This window comes from Gymnodraco acuticeps, unplaced genomic scaffold (assembly GCF_902827175.1).
Source record: "Gymnodraco acuticeps unplaced genomic scaffold, fGymAcu1.1, whole genome shotgun sequence".
NCBI lineage: Eukaryota > Metazoa > Chordata > Actinopteri > Perciformes > Bathydraconidae > Gymnodraco > Gymnodraco acuticeps.
The window spans coordinates 1-22484 of record NW_022990804.1 but is presented as its reverse complement, the minus strand read 5'-3'; positions in this window follow the sequence as shown (position 1 = coordinate 22484).

The following is a 22484-nucleotide window of genomic DNA, read 5'->3' as shown; positions in this document are numbered from 1 at the left end:
ATATTAAACAGTTATTTATTGGCCGATGTTTTTCAATAATGTCACGTTTCTTGTGTGCTTGTTAATTTGGGCAGAGCAAAGGCTGTCCATGGTGTTTGTCTTAGAATCAATATATTTGTACAGATAAGTCACACAACACCCATTCAAATGGAAAATGTTTTAAAGCTACATTCAGGAGGGATTTAGGAGGAAATCTAGATACAGGCGTGACATTCAAACATAATTGAAAAGAAACCCCACTTAAATCCAATAATAAGAAACGTCCTACTTGTTCCATTTGTGATTACAATGTGCATTGATTGGAGTCACCTTGTCACATGTCATTGAAGCTATTGAAAAAATAAATAGTTAAAACAATGCTACATTTTCTATAAATAACATTAAATCCTACCCGTGTCTGTACTACGTGTCCGTGGGAAGTAAATGGAAAAAAGTAACATTGGTTTAGAGCAGGGGTGTCAAACTCAAATACACAGTGGGCCAACATTTAAAAATGGGTGCTAGTCGAGGGCCGGACTGGTTCAATGTTTAGTGCAAAACGTATTGAAATGAACTTATTGCACATATTAAACCTGGAACTAACAAAGCTTTAATGATTGCCTATAAAAACAACATTAAATAATCGGTTGCATTCATTTCTTATGGCTCTATCTGCAGAGTCATTTCTTATGGCTCTATCTGCAGAGTCATTTCTTATGGCTCTATCTGCAGAGTCATTTCTTATGGCTCTATCTGCAGAGTCATTTCTTATGGATCTATCTGCAGAGTCATTTCTTATGGCTCTATCTGCAGAGTCATTTCTTATGGATCTATCTGCAGAGTCATTTCTTATGGCTCTATCTGCAGAGTCATTTCTTATGGATCTATCTGCAGAGTCATTTCTTATCTATCTGCAGAGTCATTTCTTATGGCTCTATCTGCAGAGTCATTTCTTATGGCTCTATCTACAGAGTCATTTCTTATTGTAACAGGACTGGGCAGATAAAGAGGAAAGTGGTAGTGCAGCAATCACGACAGAGGCAGTGTTCAAATCCAAAAAAAAGGCTTTATTTCTATCAAACTCAACAATACCTTCCATTAAACAAAGGCTAACGTAGCCGAGCCGCTAACCGATTTACCAGCTTACCAAAACGTTTTCCTCACACTGGGAGCCTCCTGCTCCCTCCATGTGCCACACACTTCTTCTTCTTTAGTATTTATTGGCGGTTGAAAAACCAACTTGTAGGTGCATTACCGCCACCAACTGGACTGGAGTGTGGACAAGAGACTATGCAGAAACAAAACAAAGAACCAAAACTCTAGATTATTTTAAATGTATCAATTTCTCTTAGAAACGTAATAATCTCACAATATATATTGCCTGATGTTTTCCCCAACAGCCCTGATAGCGACAAGTCATGGAATTTTGCTTTCTTCAGTGTGTGGAAAAGCACATTTCTCTGAGTACTATATTTCCTGCAAAGCAGTAAAACATGCTCAACAGTTTCTGGCTGGCTACAGTGTATACACTTTCCGGTTGGATGCTTTCCTATTATACTTAAGTATGCTTGAGACCTATGACCTATTCTCATCCGAGAAATGACATTTTCCTCCCTTCTTTTAAACCCCACCTTCCTTCCATCCCCCACATACCTTTGCATTTTATAAAGATGTCTTCCTGTATCACTAAGGTCCCAATGATCTTGCCATGTTGTTTGTGCATATTTCTGAATGAATGTGTTAACCTCCGCTTTGCTGAGTGGAACTTCTATGTCTATGTTCATAATTCTGAGTGTTTGTTTGGCCAGAATATCCACCTGTTCATTTCCCTCCACACCAACATGAGCAGGAACCCAGATGAAACGAGTTGCTATGCCTTTGTTTTGCATTTTATATAAAATTAGAAATATTTCATTTATTATGTCCATTCTAATGAAGATCTGCCTGATCGTATACTCGATAATGCTGAAAAGCTGTCAGATGCAATTATACTATTATGTATTTCTTTCTCCTCTATCCATTTCAATGCCAACACCTCTGTGGTGTATACTGACACATGGTCTGTTACCCTTTTCTTTATATGTGTATTACTCACTGGGATATAAACTGCTGCCCCTGCACGCCCTGTCTCTGGATCTTTGGAACCATCTGTAAATATGATTGTTGAGTCTGAGTGATATCTTGCAAAATAATTCTGGACTATGCGCCATACTGGTAGTTCTTTCTTTTCCTTTAACTCCTCTCGTATATTGAGGTCTACACTTGGCAATGGGAACAACCAGGGTGGAATGGACGAGATTGGAACTGTGGGGCAGTATTTGATTCAAACCTAAACTTGCTGCTTTAACATCGCCAATCCATCCAAAACTTGTTAAATGTGACTCGTTGTGCTCCCAGCAGTCTTTCAAAAATACTTTTCGCAGGATGACTATCACTATGCCCCTGAAGGTTTACCCAGTATGCCAACATTAACTTCACTCTTCTTATCCTTAAAGGCATTTCTCCCATTTCCACCTGTATTGCTGATACTGGAGATGTTTTAAAAGCTCCACTACATATTCTCAGGGCCTGAGCTTGTAGGACATCCAGTTTTTTAAGGTTTGATTCTGCTGCTGCCATGAACGCTATACACCCATCCCATAATCTATTACAGGTCTCATGAGTATTCAGAAGTGATGACCTATTCGCTCCCCACTCCTGTCCCACCAAACACCGAAGTACATTGTTGACCTTTTTACATTTATTTTGAACTTTTCCTATATGATTGCTCCATGTTAGCTTTCCGTCAAACCAAACACCTAGAAATCGTATTGTATTAACCTGTTCAAGAGGTTGCTCATACAATTTTAACGATATAGGAGCAATTTTATGCCGTTTTGTAAAACAAATGACCTGCGTCTTAGCTACTGACAGTTTGAATCCCCATTTATTTGTCCATTTCAAATATTGCAGCTTGTATTTTCTTTCCAACATGTGCTACATTGCGGACTTTTGCCCACAAAGCCCCATCATCTGCATACAAAGATTTCCCCACACTTGGATGAACTTGATTAAAGATGTCATGCATCATTATATTGAACAGCAACGGACTACATACCTTGCGGAGTACCATTTTCCACAGCATAAACACTTGAATATTCTGCACCTACTCTTACTTGTATTTTCTGTCCAGTAAACATTCATAACCCAATTATATGCTTTACCACCAATTCCCAATGATTTGAACTTGATTAGTAGTCCTTCCTTCCAGAGCATGTCATAAGCCTTTTCAATATCAAAGAAGACTGCAATCACTACTTCCTTGTTGGTCTGTGCTTTCCTGATGTCTGATTCTAAGCACAATATAGAATCCATTGTATGCCGACCCCTCTGGAACCCACTTTGATATGGGGACAACGGAGCTTTACTTTCTAAGATATATGTTAACCTTTCTGGAACCATTCTCTCCATGATTTTGCATAAATGAGATGTCAGGGCAATAGGCCTGTAGCTAGATGGATCTGAAGGGTCTTTCCCTGGCTTCAGGATGGGCACTATTATCGCTTGTTTCCACTGAAGGAAGTTGGCCAGAATCCCACACCTATTAAACAACCTTAACACAATGACTAGAGTTATCTGTCATGTGTTCCAACATTTTATAAAAAACACCATCTTTCCCAGGAGTGGTTTGACGAGCACTAATAATTGCTCTTCTCAACTCAAACATACTAAAATGCAGGTCCAACTGATCTCCTAACGCTTCTACTCTATCCAATATTCTAGGGTTTTCCATGTGTATTATGTCTGCACTGCCTGGCTTCCTCTGTAAGGTTATCTGAACTATGAACTTTCCTAAATGTTTGAGCTAGAAGTTCCGCCTTTCCTAAGTTTGTGACAGCCATTTTGTCCCCTCTGCTCAAAACTGGCAACTCATAATTCCTTCAAATTCCCCCCATTCTCCTAATCATGCCCCAAACATCTGCAAGCTGTACTTCTCTTCCAATACTATTGCAATATTGCCTCCAAAAAGTGCATTTGTGCGTTCTTATTGTTCTCCTCACTATAGCCTGGGCCCTTTTATACTGATTCAAAGCTTCCTGAGAATGGAGTTTTTTGAGTTGCCTGAATGCTTTATTTCTGTCTTTAATGGATTTACTACATTCACCACTCCACCAGGGTACACTCTTGGTACGCCTAACTCCTGCACTTTCCGGAATTGTTTCTTTAGCTGAATGAATGATAACCTTAACCAGCTCATCATTGAATTTATATCATCATTTTCCTCTTGAAGTGTTTTACATCTATTCGTACTTACAACTTGGAAAGCATCCCAATTTCCATCTAGGAATTTTCTTTTCCTTTTCAAACCTTATGTTGGTCCCAACTTTAGTCATTACCGGATAATGCTCGCTGCCCACTGTAGTATGCTTTACCACATTCCATGTACTTATACCTGCTAAAGCATGTTTAGAGTTGGCGAGGTCCTGATAATTTATTCCGGTAAATTACTCTGACCTACTAATTGACCAGACCGAAGTTATTGAGTCTATGTAAGTTTACTGCTTGGCTCAGATCCACCAACGTCAGCAAGATCTCACCTCTATTAACCCCCCCCGAAGAACCAGGTTCAATTAACTGCTGTTTCAATTCAGACAACTCTTTTTTAATCTGTTTAAGGGATCCCGAAGGATTTTGATATCAGTAAATGGAGTGTGCTCCTACCTAAGTGTGTGTGGCAGGGTGCAGTCTTACCTTTGAAGCAGGAGAGGAGTGCACAGGTGTCTTTTAAGTTATCCCAGTCCAAAAGGTGGGATCAGTTTATTTGAAGAAAAATAGGTCCAAACTTAATACAGGGTTTTTACCTTCTCTCTTTACAACATTATACTCATACTAAAAAAAATGGTGCTGTGATCATGTTCAAATATGAAACTTTAATTCACAGTCTTACATTTATTACCAAAATGTTTAATTTCAACTGCCCAATTCAGTTGTGACATTTTATTATCTCCCGATAGAATTTAGAGGTATTTCCTCATAAAAAGACCGGTGACAATAAAAAGCGCATTCAACTTTTCATTCACCAAATCAATTCACATCAGTTTCATACCTTTTTTCCGACACAGACGGCGGGTATAACATTCAAAAAACCTATCCGCATTAATTCGGAGGAAGGTCCTCACAGGTGGCGGTTCTAATATTCACAAACACATCTCTCATCAAATCATTCCACTCAGCCAACAACCAAGAAATTCGAGAGATATTTACCAAGTGTGAGAGGACCTTACCGAGAGCTATTAACCCAGCTCTGAAGGACAAAGCCTACCGGGAGAGATGTATACCAGGGGAAACCCCCCTCTCTCTCGCGCTCTCTCAAAAAACCAGTCTCTTTATGCTCAAAAAACCGGATCGAAACCCCAAAAAACAAACACCTCCTCTATTCCCAACCAACATCTTCTATTGGCTATGGCCTAAGACACACCTTCCCATGTTTGTTTATAAAACAGGATATGAACAGACATATTCTATGTCTATGACATAACCAACTTTTTGAGGCCTCTAATGTGTTTCTCCTTAAGCCAGGAGCCCCCCTCCCTGTGAACTGCTGTCAGAGGAGAGGGAAAAAACGGCCTACTCTCTTATCAGAGACACCCATAATTCTTATAGGCCTTACACTCAACTTAACAAACCACTTGGTTTTGTTTATACTGTAACTATAGAAAAACCTAAAATATGAAGTATTTTCATTGTGGGTTATACAAGAATATAACTAACTTTCGTTTTAAGTATTAAACATACTATGAAAACTCTCAACACCCTCTTTTCAAAACGCAAAGTTATCAAATAGCAACAGATAAAATTGTAAGCATACATACATATTCAAAAACCATCAAGAAGCATTCTCATTATGGGTTTATACAAGAATATGACTGATCATATATGATTTATAATTAACTTTTGTTTTAAGTATTCACTTCATATGGAGATCTCAACAAGCACTAGATACAAATGTCAGATTGAGTACTGTTTCTATATTCTTCATGCAATTATATCATGTTCCTTCTCCAGTGTTAATGCACACGAGCCCGAGGTCATCTATACATTCCTCAACTACTGCTCAATTTGCATCTGTGCTACTGCTTCTCCATAGCGAGTTATGTGAATTAAAATCCCCACACCATATTACTTTGTCTTGCAGTGAACCCCCAAGCATCCTCTAATATACTTTGATCTAATTTCCCACATGGATTATAATAATTTACTATATATAGGTCCTCCATCATTCCATACCCTTATAACTATTGCTTCATGATCTGTACTTACATGCATAACTTTGTAACTTATACCACTCTGTATGAATGTTGCAACTCCTCCCCCTCTGCCAGAGTCCCTATCTCGTCTAACTGCAGTATATCCCTTCACAATAAAATCCAGTTGTGCTTTCAGCCATGTTTCCTGAATACAAAGAGCATTCCACTGCAGTACAATTAACACCATCAGGATGATCCAGTCTATGTCTGAGGTTGTTGGACGTCATCATTTAGGATATCTTTCACATGTTCCCCAGTGCATCCCTTTCACATCAAGGTACTTTTCAGCTGATTCGACAATTATTTAGATTCTTTCATTCCGGCTTGTAGTCTGCGCTGAACAGTTGATAATCTCTGCCATAAACAGTACAAACTCTCTTTTACTCACTATCAGAGTGTCCTCCTTCAACTTAACACAGTTGTGGACTTTTCCTGTTTCTTTGCTCTTATTGTTGTTTCCCCATTTTAACCTGCGTTCCTCCTGAAACTGTCTTCGCAGCTAACTCCCTGCGTCTCCCTGACTCGCTGCACCTCTTCTGCTTTCTTGCTAACCTCACATCCACGGTACGCTGAGCTATGCTCCCCTCCGCAATTGCAACATTTCAGCTTTGCCCCTTCTTCACATTTTCCGTATTCATGATCTCCACCACACCTTTGTTTTCCCTTGCACACTGCCGCCACATGTCCAAATCTCTGACATTTAAAACATCTTAGCGGTGGTGGAACATACGGTCTCACATCATAACACATATATCCAATAAGTATCTTTTCCGGAAGCCTTTTTTCATCAAAGGTGATCAGAACCGAAAGACTATCTTCTTTAATCCCATTGCGGTTTGCTTTCATGCGTTTGACATCACTTATTTTTGCATTTGTTATATTCCCTTTCACATCATCAGCTGATATTCTGACGGGGATTCCCGTCACAACTCCCCTGACTAGCTTTCTGCCACTGAACAGTGAACATCCCACTTTCTTACCCTCCACGGCACTCATCTTTATTGCTCTCCCCTGTTGCTCTCTATCCCTATATTTGATCAACATTGATCCATTCCTCAATACTTTAGCACTCATTACCTCCCCGATGTCTTTACTGATGGGTTTAGCGTACAGGGTTCCACACGCCGAACGAAGCTCCCTCTTGCGCAAGTTTCACAACCACCATGAACTCCTGTTGCCTATTTCCGACTACTCTTTCTCTCCTCTCACCCTCACTATTGCTCTCATCCGAATGAGTATTTCCTCCCTTTTTACGTTTCTTTCTCCTCACTATATCCCATTTTCCATTTTCACAACTCCCGCCTGCTACGTCCATGTCTCATAACTCACTTCCTGCCTCGTCACTTCCCTCTGCCATCTCTCGTCCAGTCACAGTCCAGTGTTCGTGTGCTTTGTCTCCCTTGAGGGAGTGATTAGCACCATGTGTGAGGTCTCCACACCTGCTCCCAATACTGCTAATTGGAAGAGGGTGGAGCCACCTGTTGGGAATGTAGGTGCCTCCCACTACCCTGCCTCTCAGCCCCTTACACATGAGTACATTTCCCCACAGGCCAACAACAGCTTCAACAAAACTATTTCCCTCAAAGAGCAAACCAAACATGCCCTGTTGTCGTGAGAGAGAAAGTGCAGAAAGAAACATCCATTAAACTCAGTGTGCTGCTCTGTGATGCTAGTTCAGATACTTGGCATCTCATCTCGGGTGCAAGGTCATCAATGTTTGGGGTCAGGCTCTGAGCGGAGGAGACCCTCAGGATGGAGTGAAGGTGTGCGTGCAATATACCGGCGGGCCAGATCTAATAGTGATTAGAAATTATCCTGCGGGCCGAAATTAAATCCACCACGGGCCTGATTTGGCCCCCGGGCCTTGAGTTTGACACATGTGGTTTAGAGTTACTTAGTCACATAATATTTAAGTTGTTAAACATATGAGATTTTTCAATACAAATCTAATTTCAGCTTAATATCGGCCACCAGACACGCATGACAGAGTGAGACGAAGCACAAACATCACCTCGGGACATCCACTAATTTATGATAATTGTGGACAGAGATTTTAATCCTGTCTGAATCTTTAGACAAAAATCCACAGAAAATGAGCTGCCATATTTCTGTGATGACAGACGTCCCCTGACGACGCTAATCCTCTGCAAATCAAACCATTTCAGACGTTGTTTGTTTTCGGTGGGGCATCCTCGTTCCCCTGGAAACACGCTTTCAATCTTCTTCCTGTCAATAGAAATGGAGGGAAGTTTTTCTTTTGGGGGGGGGGGGGGGGTAAAGCTGAAGGTTTATTTTTACCAAACCATGAAGTGACAAAATGTTAAAGGGCACCGGTGATTGCAGGGACTATAAAACATTACCTCGCTGGTGTTAATGCATTTCGGAAAATGTGGGTCATTGAGGGTCATTCCTGAATCGCACCGACTCCATAACAGCTTCCTTTTGATGCAAACACAACAGACCATGCTAATATATATATAATAGAGCTTTATTTGAAAAGCACTTTTCAGAGACAGGATGCAGCTCAAAGTGCAATTTGGGACACACACATAAGATGAACAGAAAGTAAGCCACTCAATTCAAGGACCATTTTAAGACATATATACAACAGATAAACCACTTCAAATAAGTAAGAAAGACACAAGAGAAAAATAAATAAATGCAATAAAATGATTAAAATAATACATGGGGAAAATGATAATAACAATAATAATAATATTTAAGATAATACTTCAAAGAAAAAATAAATAGTTGTATTAATTGCATACATTTATGTACCAAGCGCTTCATCAGGTGTTCAAAGACCCAATAAAATAGAATAAAGTTTTCGTCATTCAAAAAAACGACTATGCCTCTCGTATTTCCTGGTATGGTGTTGGAGCGTAGTGGATACAAGCTGCTTCTCCAGATTTTTTTATTTTTTTTTTGGAATATTTAAAAAGCCAACTGTTCAGGACCTGTCTGTGTGTGTGTTTACAAAATATATTCTTATGCAGCACCCTGTCCCAGACCAGCAGACATCAGCATCAGAGGTTGATGCCACGGTGACAGCTGCTTAACCCAACACCCTCTATTTATCCGTCAGTGTCACTCCTGCCTCTCCAACCTTCACCCCCCTCTTCGTTTGGTCTTCAAAGCGGGTCACAATTCAACATGGCAGCCCTTGGCAATCATCACTTAATTGTGCCCTCCGTGGAAGGCGTGGAAACACTCACACAGCTGCATCCTCCAATTAATTCCTCACTAGCAGATTATTAATTAAACCCTTCACATCCCTGTGAAAGCAAATAAATGGCAAATCATTATGATGGTAATTGCACGTTGCAATGGTGAAACTGGTCATTAGTGCTCATATTTTATGTATGCATGAAACACTGTTCCTGAGACCTTGGAGTAGTGTTAACTACAGTGAGACATTTTGATCAGGGAGCAGTCTGTGTTGGCTTCCACTAAAAAGCCTGTTCATTATATATGTGTGTGTGTGTGTGTGTGTGTGTGTGTGTGTGTGTGTGTGTGTGTGTGTGTGTGGTGTGTGTGTGTGTGTACTTGTATCTGTTTTTAAATTATGTGTTTCATTGGTGAAATAATATGAAAAACAGAGTACCATGTATACATTCAAGATAAAATTGAGGATATATGATATGATTAGAGTCGGGATCATTTAGATTGATATGGTTTCTGCAGATAGAGTGTGTTGTGTGTGTGTGTGGTGTGTGTGTGTGTGTGTGTGTGTGTGTGTGTGTTGTGTGTGGTGGTTGTGTGTGTGTGTGTGTGTGTGTGTGTGTGTGTGTGTGTGTGTGTGTGTTGTGTGTTTGTTGTGTGTGTGTGTGTTTGTGTGTGTGTGTGTGAATGCCTGTTCCAATGTTTAGATGAAATGCAGGAGTATGAATGTTTGTGTTTAGTGCAGTTTGGTATTTAGCGTATGAGAATATGAGATTGTGACGGTGAAAAATAAATCCAGTTGTTGTTGTTATAGTCAGAAAAAATATGTAATGTCATAAATACAATAATAATAATTATACAAACATGGTAAGTGCTTGTACTACTACTGTATGTTTGTGAGGACCAATTAAGGGTAAAGGGGACATATTCTGCAAATGTTCAGGTGTATATCAGTATATAGTGTCTCTACTTTAAAGAGTCCTCTCCTGCTGATGTTCAGGTGTATATCAGTATGTAATGTCTCTACTTTAAAGAGTCCTCTCCTGCTGATGTTCAGGTGTATATCAGTATGTAGTGTCTCTACTTTAAAGAGTCCTCTCCTGCTGATGTTCAGGTGTATATCAGTATGTAATGTCTCTACTTTAAAGAGTCCTCTCCTGCTGATGTTCAGGTGTATCAGTATGTAGTGTCTCTACTTTAAAGAGTCCTCTCCTGCTGGATGTTCAGGTGTATATCAGTATGTAGTGTCTCTACTTTAAGAGTCCTCTCCTGCTGATGTTCAGGTGTATATCAGTATGTAGTGTCTCTACTTTAAAGAGTCCTCTCCTGCTGATGTTCAGGTGTATATCAGTATGTAGTGTCTCTACTTTAAGAGTCCTCTCCTGCTGATGTTCAGGTGTATATCAGTATGTAGTGTCTCTACTTTAAAGAGTCCTCTCCTGCTGATGTTCAGGTGTATATCTATGTAGTGTCTCTACTTTAAAGAGTCCTCTCCTGCTGATGTTCAGGTGTATATCAGTATGTAGTGTCTCTACTTTAAGAGTCCTCTCCTGCTGATGTTCAGGTGTATATCAGTATGTTGTCTCTACTTTAAAGAGTCCTCTCCTCTGATGTTCAGGTGTATATCAGTATATAGTGTCTACTTTAAAGAGTCCTCTCCTGCTGATGTTCAGGTGTATATCAGTATGTAGTGTCTCCACTTTAAAGATCCTCTCCTGCTGAGTTCAGGTGTATATCAGTATGTAGTGTCTCTACTTTAAAGAGTCCTCTCCAGCTGATGTTCAGGTGTATATCAGTATGTAGTGTCTCCACTTTAAGATCCTCTCCTGCTGATTTTCAGGTGTATATCAGTGTGTCTCCACTTAAAGAGTCCTCTCCTGCTGATGTTCAGGTGTATATCATGTAGTGTCTCTACTTTAAGAGTCCTCTCCTGCTGATGTTCAGGTGTATATCAGTATGTAGTGTCTCTACTTTAAAGAGTCCTCTCCTGCTGATGTTCAGGTGTATATCAGTATGTAGTTCTCTACTTTAAAGAGTCCTCTCCTGCTGATGTTCAGTGTATATCAGTATATAGTGTCTACTTTAAAGAGTCCTCTCCTGCTGATGTTCAGTGTATATCGTATGTAGTGTCTCTACTTTAACGAAGTCCTCTCCTGCTGATGTTCAGGTGTATATCAGCAGGAGTGTCTCTAATTTAAAGAGTCCTCTCCTGCTGATGTTCAGGTGTATATCAGTATGTAGTGTCTCTATTTTAAAGAGTCCTCTCCTGCTGATGTTCAGGTGTATATCAGTATGTAGTGTCTCTACTTTAAAGAGTCCTCTCCAGCTGATGTTCAGGTGTATATCAGTATGTAGTGTCTCCACTTTAAAGAGTCCTCTCCTGCTGATTTTCAGGTGTATATCAGTATGTAGTGTCTCTACTTTAAAGAGTCCTCTCCTGCTGATGTTCAGGTGTATATCAGTATGTAGTGTCTCTACTTTAAGAGTCCTCTCCTGCGATGTTCAGGTGTAATATCAGTATGTAGTGTCTCTACTTTAAAGAGTCCTCTCCTGCTGATGTTCAGGTGTATATCAGTATGTAGTGTCTCTACTTTAAAGAGTCCTCTCCTGCTGATGTTCAGGTGTATATCAGTTATATAGTGTCTACTTTAAGAGTCCTCTCCTGCTGATGTTCAGGTGTATATCAGTATGTAGTGTCTCTACTTTAAAGAGTCCTCTCCTGCTGATGTTCAGGTGTATATCAGCATGTAGTGTCTCTAATTTAAAGAGTCCTCTCCTGCTGATGTTCAGGTGTATATCAGTATGTGTCTCTATTTTAAAGAGTCCTCTCCTGCTGATGTTTCAGGTGTATATCAGTATGTAGTGTCTCTACTTTAAGAGTCCCTCCAGCTGATGTTCAGGTGTATATCAGTATGTAGTGTCTCCACTTTAAAGAGTCCTCTCCTGCTGATTTTCAGGTGTATATCAGTATGTAGTGTCTCCACTTTAAAGAGTCCCTCTCCTGCTGATGTTCAGGTGTATATCAGTATGTAGTGTCTCTACTTTTAAGAGTCCTCTCCAGCTGATGTTCAGGTGTATATCAGTATGTAGTGTCTCCACTTTAAAGAGTCCTCTCTCCTGCTGATTTTCAGGTGTATATCAGTATGTAGTGTCTCCACTTTAAAGAGTCCTCTCCTGCTGAGTTTCAGGTGTATATCAGTATGTAGTGTCTCTACTTTAAAGAGTCCTCTCCTGCTGATGTTCAGGTGTATATCAGTATGTAGTGTCTCTACTTTAAAGAGTCCTCTCCTGCTGATGTTCAGGTGTATATCAGTATGTAGTGTCTCCTTTAAAGAGTCCTCTCCTGCTGATGTTCAGGTGTATCAGTATGTAGTGTCTCTACTTTAAAGAGTCCTCTCCTGCTGATGTTCAGGTTAATCAGTATGTAGTGTCTCTACTTTACTTTAAAGAGTCCTCTCCTGCTGATGTTCAGGTGTATATCAGTATGTAGTGTCTCTACTTTAAAGAGTCCTCTCCTGCTGATGTTCAGGTGTATATCAGTATATAGTGTCTACTTTAAAGAGTCCTCTCCTGCTGATGTTCAGGTGTATATCAGTATGTAGTGTCTCTACTTTAAAGAGTCCTCTCCTGCTGATGTTCAGGTGTATATCAGCATGTAGTGTCTCTAATTTAAAGAGTCCTCTCCTGCTGATGTTCAGGTGTATATCAGTATGTAGTGTCTCTATTTTAAAGAGTCCTCTCCTGCTGATGTTCAGGTGTATATCAGTATGTAGTGTCTCTATTTTAAAGAGTCCTCTCCAGCTGATGTTCAGGTGTATATCAGTATAGTGTCTCCACTTTAAAGAGTCCTCTCCTGATTTTCAGGTGTATATCATATGTAGTGTCTCCACTTTAAAGAGTCCTCTCCTGCTGATGTTCAGGTGTATATCAGTATGTAGTGTCTCTACTTTAAAGAGTCCTCTCCAGCTGATGTTCGGTGTATATCAGTAGTAGTCTCCACTTTAAAGAGTCCTCTCCTGCTGATTTTCAGGTGTATATCAGTATGTAGTGTCTCCACTTTAAAGAGTCCTCTCCTGCTGATTTTCAGGTGTATATCAGTATGTAGTGTCTCTACTTTAAGAGTCCTCTCCTGCTGATGTTCAGGTGTATATCAATATGTAGTGTCTCTACTTTAAAGAGTCCTCTCCTGCTGATGTTTCAGGTGTATATCAGTATGTAGTGTTCTACTTTAAAGAGTCCTCTCCTGCTGATGTTCAGTGTATAATCAGTATGTATGTCTCTACTTTAAAGAGTCCTCTCCTGCTGATGTTCAGGTGTATATCAGTATATAGTGTCTACTTAAAGAGTCCTCTCCTGCTGATGTTCAGGTGTATATCAGTATGTAGTGTCTCTACTTTAAAGAGTCCTCTCCTGCTGATGTTCAGGTGTATATCAGCATGTAGTGTCTCTCTTGCTGATGTTCAGGTGTATATCAGTATGTAGTGTCTCTATTTAAAGAGTCCTCTCCTGCTGATGTTCAGGTGTATATCAGTATGTAGTGTCTCTACTTTAAAGAGTCCTCTCCAGCTGATGTTCAGCGTGTATATCAGTATGTAGTGTCCCACTTTAAAGAGTCCTCTCCTGCTGATTTCAGGTGTATATCAGTATGTAGTGTAGTGTCTCCACTTTAAGAGTCCTCTCCTGCTGATGTTCAGGTGTATATCAGTATGTAGTGTCTCTACTTTAAAGAGTCTCTCCAGCTGATGTTCAGGTGTATATCAGTATGTAGTGTCTCCACTTTAAAGATCCTCTCCTGCTGATTTTCAGGTGTATATCAGTATGGTAGTGTCTCCACTTTAAAGAGTCCTCTCCGCTGATTTTCAGGTGTATAGTTATGTAGTGTCCTCTACTTTAAAGAGTCCTCTCTGCTGATGTTCAGTGTATATCATATGTAGTGTCTCTACTTTAAAGAGTCCTCTCTGCTGATGTTCATGTATATCAGTATGTAGTGTCTCTTAGGGATTAACGATTACCGAATATCGCGGTAAATAAACGTCCCAATACCGTCGTGAGACTGACAAAATCTACCCGATTTAAAAAAAAAATAATAAAAAAAAAAATTAAAAAACTTTTTTGTTTTAAACCTTTATTTAACCAGGTGGTCCATTGAGATCATCGATCTCTTTTCAAGAGAGACCTGTCCAACATGGCAGCAAGTAGGTTACAACATGAACATAAAACAACAGAACAAAAGGAACATCGATTTATAGTGCTACATTGACACTAGAGACATTGACAAGTACCAACAGTATATTTATATCTCGCCCTGTTAATAGCCTCACCTTCTTGGCAAAAAACTGTATTGTTTTTGAAGTGGTGGAGAGACAATGCACAGTTTGACCCACTGCTGTCACCCATGGCCAAAGCATATCTCTCCGTCCCATCTGAGGTGGCGTTAGACTTTTCGCTGTCCGTCATTTTGACAGACAGGATCGTAAAATATCCGTCATAATCCCTTATATACCCGTCGGGTCTGAACTGTTCACAAGAGAGACACGCTGGGAACTTCAACGGGGGGGGGGGGGGGGGGGGGGGGTGTTATGCCGTGTGTGCATGCACCTCGCGGACGCACACAGCGTAGAGCAAAACCTCCCAGACATGTGTTTGATCTGTACGCAAAGTACGGTTTGGAAGCTATACATTTCCTTTTGGAGGGCATGCATAACACGGCATAACACCAGAGCCTCGCTGCGGGGAAACGTTGGCGCTGTTCCGAGTTTGTTCTAATCTATCAAAATGACAGACTGCTTTCAGATGTTTCCGTCATTGATAAATAAAATATTCGGTTAACGCGACCACTGCTGTCCCAGCAACATCAGGTTTTTTCCAGAGCAGGGGTATTGTAAATGCCCAAACATCCCAGCTTATAAATACCTGAATGTGGACATTCTCATATTCCTAAAAACCTGTCTGATGATGCTGAGTGAGTGACTTAGTGAGTTTGAGTTGAGTTACTTGAAAAACAAAGTGAAACTTGATTTATTTTTTGCAGGGTCTGATTATTAAATGTCCTTGTTTATTTGTGAGATGCAGTGGCAAGAAGAAAATGCCTACTTTGTTTGGTAGTACTATAGGTACAAAACAACTGGTTTTCTTGTTCCAGTCTGTTACTGTCACTTTGTTTTTGACACTTTAAAATACTGCTATCCTACGAAAATGCTGTACAAATCAGATTTATTATTTAATAAAGAAACATTTACCGAGTAAAAAAATAGTATTGATTTATTTTTTGATTATTATTCAATATCGCGATAAATACCTTACTGTGGACTTTATCACGATATTATCGTCCGTGAGTTTTTGGTATCGTTACATCCTAGTGTCTCTACTTTAAAGAGTCCTCTCCTGCTGATGTTCAGGTGTATATCAGTATGTAGTGTCTCTACTTTAAAGAGTCCTCCTGCTGATGTTCAGGTGTATATCAGTATGTAGTGTCCTACTTTAAAGAGTCCTCTCCTGCTGATGTTCAGGTGTATATCAGTATGTAGTGTCTCTACTTTAAAGAGTCCTCTCCTGCTGATGTTCAGTATATCAGTATGTAGTGTCTCTACTTTAAAGAGTCCTCTCCTGCTGATGTTCAGGTGTATATCAGTATTTAGTGTCTCTACTTTAAAGAGTCCTCTCCTGCTGATGTTCAGGTGTATATCAGTATGTAGTATCTCTACTTTAAGAGTCCTCTCCTGCTGATGTTCAGGTGTATATCAGTATGTAGTGTCTCTACTTTAAAGAGTCCTCTCCTGCTGATGTTCAGGTGTATATCAGTATGTAGTGTCTCTACTTTAAAGAGTCCTCCCTGCTGGTTCAGGTGTATATCAGTATGTAGTGTCTCTACTTTAAAGTGTCCTCTCCTGCTGATGTTCAGGTGTATATCAGTATGTAGTGTCTCTACTTTAAAGAGTCCTCTCCTGCTGATGTTCAGGTGTATATCAGTATGTAGTGTCTCTACAGCAGTGTTTCTCAAACTTGTTCATACCACTTAACCAATAAAAAACACTCGCGGACGACCTAACTCCACAAATATCCGCCTTAAATTGAACTGTTTCAGGGTGCCATTACAACTCAGGAATCTTTAAATGTATCGTAAATATTTCTATTTGTCTTTTAAACGAGTCTTTTCTGTTTTCACTGCGTTGTTTTTTCCTATATTTGTTAAACTGCTCTTTGGTCAACCTTTGTTTTTAAATAGAAAGTGTCTACATCGCCTGATTGTAACCCCGGTGTTATGTAAAAAGCATACACTTGAATAATCAGTTATTTAAGCTGTTACATAAAGCTGTGTTATATATTCTGATGACACAGCCAGCAGGTTGATGTACTGTAACACGCTGAATCAATTGAAATGAGTTTGATGATTTTTTACCTTCACGGTCATCTGTATACTTTCTTACTCTCTAATGCTGGTTTATTTCTATTTCTGTTTTATAGATGTGTATATTTTAGAATTGTTTATTTCTACTGTTTTAATTTGTTACTATGTGCAATGTTTTGTTTTCTTGCTGCAACAAAAAACATTATTTTTAAATTATTGTCTATTTGATGGATGAGCACAGGATTTTGTGATATTTGTTAATACCTTCACTTCTAACTAGCGCCCACATCAGGTCAAAAGTTGTATTTTATTCCTTGTCTTTAATCAGAGTGCCTCAGCGTTTGCTCTGTCTCTCAGTCCACTGAAATATCAATTATCAGAGGGATTGTCATAAAATAGAAAATACAGACAGTCATGGTCGCCAGAGGATGAACCCAAATGACTGTTTTTTGTATTTGTCGATGTTGTACCACCCACAGGTTAATGCTTTCAACCCATTCAATTAATTATCTCAACAACTACTTGGCACATAATAAGCTGTTGCTCAAGGGGTTGATGGTTCTCCTCCAAAAGCAAGGTTGATGGTTCGATCCCTCAGCAGTCAACATGTCGATGGTCCTTTGGCAAGATACTCAACCCATATGGTGTTTGAATGTGTGTGAATGTAACTCTCCTTGAGCAGATGGCACCTCTTCCTCTGAATGAATGTACTGACTGAGTGAGTAAATGCAGACTTATTATATAAAAGTGCTTCGAGGGGTCATTAACCCTGTAAAGCCCAAATATAGAAAAACATTAGCAAATATTTGTTTGACCTTTCAGATGTTGTTGTAGGAATGAAATTCAAATTGTGTACGTTTTTAGGGACATGTTGTAATATTGCAACGTTGGGCTTAGGTGGGAGCAGCATTTCTGTATTTCTAACATTGTCTGAATAAATATGTTGAACAACTAAGTGTTAATTTGCAGGATTCATTGCTTACTTAGCCCCATATCAGTATATAGCAGGGGTGGGGAACCTCCGGCCCCGGGCCCTATACGGCCCGCGAGACCATTTGGTATGGCCCTCGAGGTCATTTATAAACACACGCAAAAAATTAAAGAAATCTTACCCGCAAAATAATTAAACAAGAGAGTGCCTGTTTTTCCTGGCAACGGTCATGGTCCTTGAACACAACACGAGCCTAACGTGTCATCACGTGGTATATGTCTCCTTGACAGGGGTGCAGTTCTGACGGAGAGCACCAGAACGCCGCTCCGGGACTTCAGAAACTGCAGTACCCATACATCCGTACACATGCTGCAGTTTTTGCGTGTCTGTGTCTTTAGTTGTAAGCCCAGTGGCGATCTGTTCATCTGTCATACTGATCATACAGTCAATAACTTTGTTGTTATTAGCATCTGGTTAGCTAGCTATGCTAACGAATATAAGAAGCTTTTTCTCCAACCAGTGAGGTAAAGGCACATCTTTATATGATCATTATAGTTATCAAAAAACAAGAGAATAAAGTAAACAGGCATAAAATACTATATGACAGTAAACAAAAGTTGTTATTAATAAACAAGAATACAGTTTGAAAGGAGAGTGATTTGTAAAATATCCATAAAGAAAAAGTAAATCTGCTTACAGTTCTGTTTCATCTGGGTGTTGAGAGATGTTTCCATAGATCTCTTCATTTTGCTCTCAAAGTGCACCAGATTGATGCTTTTAACTTCAATATTTAAAAAAAATCTTCCCGGGGGAGCCGGACCCCCCTAGAGGAAGTTAGGTCCCCCCACTTAAATAATGTCCACATGGATAGGAAACTAAATACATTTGCACACATCTTGTGTCCATATCTTTCTGTTTGATGGTCATGCCACACCGTGCACGTGCATGCATACACGAGTCATGGCAAGATATCTGGATTAAGAGGTTGCTTTTTCTTTGCACAGCATGAAAGAAAGGCCAAATTAATGGGCTGTAATTTCTAAGCAGAGGTCAATAATTTGTACGGCCCTCGGAGGATGTTGAAAAAATGTAAATGGCCCTTGAGAGGAAAAAGGTTCCCCACCCCTGGTATATAGCATGAATAATAATCACACATCAGTCATATTTTGTATGACTGGAAAAGCGCTATATAAATATTGTCCACCTGATAAGCCCCATTCCCCCCGCGGGGGGAGAAACCACAACATCTGCAAGCAACAGTGTCTGAGGGCTTCTTAAGATTGAATAAACTATGAATGTTTCATATCCATGTAACGGGAAGAAACCCAGCTAACTGATGATATCAACAATTTTTAGCAACAAAAAACCCAAGACTAACGCTGAGCCTCTGAATTAGCCCTGAGCGAAAAGATGCTAACGCCGTTAGCACAGAACTCACGGTATAAAACCCTTATTACTTATCGTAAATGCACATCCAACCCATCGATTAGCATCGTGAGATTACACAGATTTGATAGGTATCGGTATCATCACTCCATGATCAAAACTCGACATCACAATACATAGCATTAGGTAGCCAACACGGCAATATGTCTTACCTTTGGTGTTGTCTGTTCAAAAGTTGTCTTCAATGGCATTAAAACGATAAAAACACTGCTGAAGGTTAATCCATAGGTTCATCCAATGTGTCTATGTCACTTTGAAATGATTTCTGATAATCCATCAGCAATAAACCTAGTTTTAAGTTTTCAGATTTCAGAGCTGCGTGCCCATAGCTCTGACTTATCAATGGTAACGTTGGTGTGTATGTGGAAATTCCCCTTCGATTCTATTGGCTCTAACGGTCAAAAAGAGATGTCAATCATCAAAATCGACCAATGGGTTCCAGAGAAACGGCAAATACCCAAATTACCCCAGAGGTGGAGTTTTTTTGCTAAACCTCTCTAAAAAGGTCAAATGTAACTTGTTTTGCATCAATCTTGATACAGGGTACTTATTATATGTTGTGCTTTGGATTCCTAAAGCTTTTAGGCCCCGGCCACACGAGGACAATAGCGGTAAAACGCATACGCAAACGCGTTCGTAATCGCAAAAAAGGATTCCGTCCACACGCAATAGACACCGGAAAGTTTCTGTTCACACGAGACAGCTCCATTTAGCTCCAACCGCTGGAGAAGCTGCAGTACATATGCCGAGCCTGTACGTGGCGCTGTAACTTCCTCACAAAAGCAGCGAAGAAGCATGGTTGTCATGGTTGCCCTTCTGTTTATTCTCCGCGGTGGGGGCCGAGGGAACCGGGCAGAGTTTTTCGCCAGCAACGTGTATTAAAGTTTAAATCTTCCGACAAAATTATAAAAGTGCCGGTCAAAGGTCTTCTTTGTTATTTATTGAGCTTTAAAACAAATGAATAACGACTCTATATAATATAATAATAAAATACACGGAGCCTCTCTTTTTCCTCCCTCTCTTCGGACAGCGCCAGTGTCTGTCTCATGCAGCAGCTGATCCAGTAATGAGTGACCCGGCCGACAGTAAAAATAAAAATATTTATAACTAGTTTAGGTAGTTTGAGAGGTGTCTCCGTCCTGTCAGATTAGACTTCACTCGCGTTTATGTCCATATCGAGAGAAAGATAAATAATCTGAATTCAGTGTGCAGTTTACTTTGACGCGGGGGTGAGCAGCAGAGGTGGGGAGAGGCGGGGCTATTGCGCAATCATTATCAGAAATGATCGCTGAAGCTAGTACATATCCACAAAAGCAGCGAGTAAGATCCCCCTCTGATGTGTAAGTCTGCTGTAGATGTTGCACAAATAACTGTAGCATGGTCAGTAGCGTCCGGAGCACGATAGCAACTCTGCGATCCGCCATTGTTGTTGTTGTTGGTGGCGAAACACATCAGCAATGGCGCGGGGTACGCGGAGGTGAGCAGCAGAGGTGGGGAGAGGCGGGGCTATTGCGCAATCATTATCAGAAAATGATCGTATAGGGCGCACACACGGAGCCGTTGGACCCCCCAGAGCGTTGCGTATGCCGTTCTATCCACCTTGGGACCCGTTATCGTTTCCTCAGTCGTTTAGTGCCGTATTCGGTCGTCCTCGTGTGGCCGAATGGTCTATATGACACTAAACAGTAACGCAAACGGCCGTTTTTGTCCTCGTGTGGCTGCAGCCTAACAATGGCTGGTAGCCTACATGTGGAGCACAGCACTTCTGATTGGTGTGGATGACTGACACACAAGAAAAAAAAAAAAAAAAGTTAATTTAATGATGCGATTTGATAATCGCATCATTTCAAATCGCGATTTCGATTTAAATTCAGCTTCTCGTCTACAGCTTCCTTTATTAGTTAACTCGTCAAAAGTTACTTAGTTACTGGCTTAATTACTTACTTACTTAAATTATTTACTTACTTACTGACTGACTTACTTACTTTCTTACTGACTTAGTTACTTACTTACTTACTTACTTAAGGGAAGTGCTTTATAAATAAATGGTACTTACTTACTTACTGACTGACTTACTTACTGACTTAGTTACTTACTTACTGACGTAGTTACTTACTTACTTACTTACTTACTGAGTGACTTACTTACTTACAAAACATCTGCTTAGTTTATAAGATCACTCGTGGGTTGGCTCCTCCTCCTCTGGCTGGCTTTATCAGCCTAAAGTCCACGTCAACCAGGGCTAGTAGAGGTGCGGCTATAGGAGACTGCACCATCCCATTTAGGAAGAGCGCATTCAGCCAGGCTGTCTTTTCATTCCATGCATCCCATCAATGGAATTCAATACCACAACCAATGAGAGAATCCTCATCCTACTACACATTCAAGCACAGTGTTAAAAAGTGGCTCATTAATAATCAACAGTGTCAGCACTGATGTGTGGGTGTAGGTGTGTGTCAGGGTTTCCGTTAGCCGGTAATTACCGGTTTTAAGCTGGTAACATTTATTAAAAACCGGTAAATTCAAAACCTGCCGGTCAAAATGTCCGGTAATAATTAGGGATGCTCCGATCGATTGGCCGCTGATCATTATTGGCCAATATTCACTCTTAATAGTTTGATCGATGCTCTCTATAAAGGCCGATCAGAAGAACTGGAACTGATCGATATGGACATTAACGCGAGTGAAGTATAACCGGACGCGAAAGAGAGATCAGAGATCAGCTGCTGAGTCTGACTGAGACACGCAGCTCTGCATGATCACCTGAAGCCCCGCCCACTGTTTAGCGAGCTGCATGAGAAACTGACGGGCTGTCAGAGAGAGAGGGAGGGAGAGGGGAAAAGAGAGGATCCGTTTCTCCCGTGTTATTATCCAAAGTTAATGTAAACTTTTGAATAATGTACTTCATCTACTACAAGTAGTTTGTTTGAATGTAATAATTATGTTGTTTGTTGTTTGTGGAAGCGCATCATTTATTGAAAAATGTATCTGAACTTTTCGATCTGTATTATAAACTGAAGCAATATAAAAATGACTCCCATTAACTGAGTTTTAAACATCAGCATATCCGGTCATAGTCCGGTAATTACCTGCTAAGGGAAACTCTACTACACAATTATTATTATTATTGAAACATGACCGGTAAGTTTCAAATTTGTCCAGTAAAATAAATTATTTCCGGACATTTGACCGGCAAGAAAAAATCCTAGCAGAAACCCTGGTGTGTGTATGAGTGTGTATTGTAAATGTTTTATTTATTTATTATCATGACTTGCTTTTATCTGTATTCAGTGATGTCATCTATTGTAAATGTGTACAATGGTATAACAAT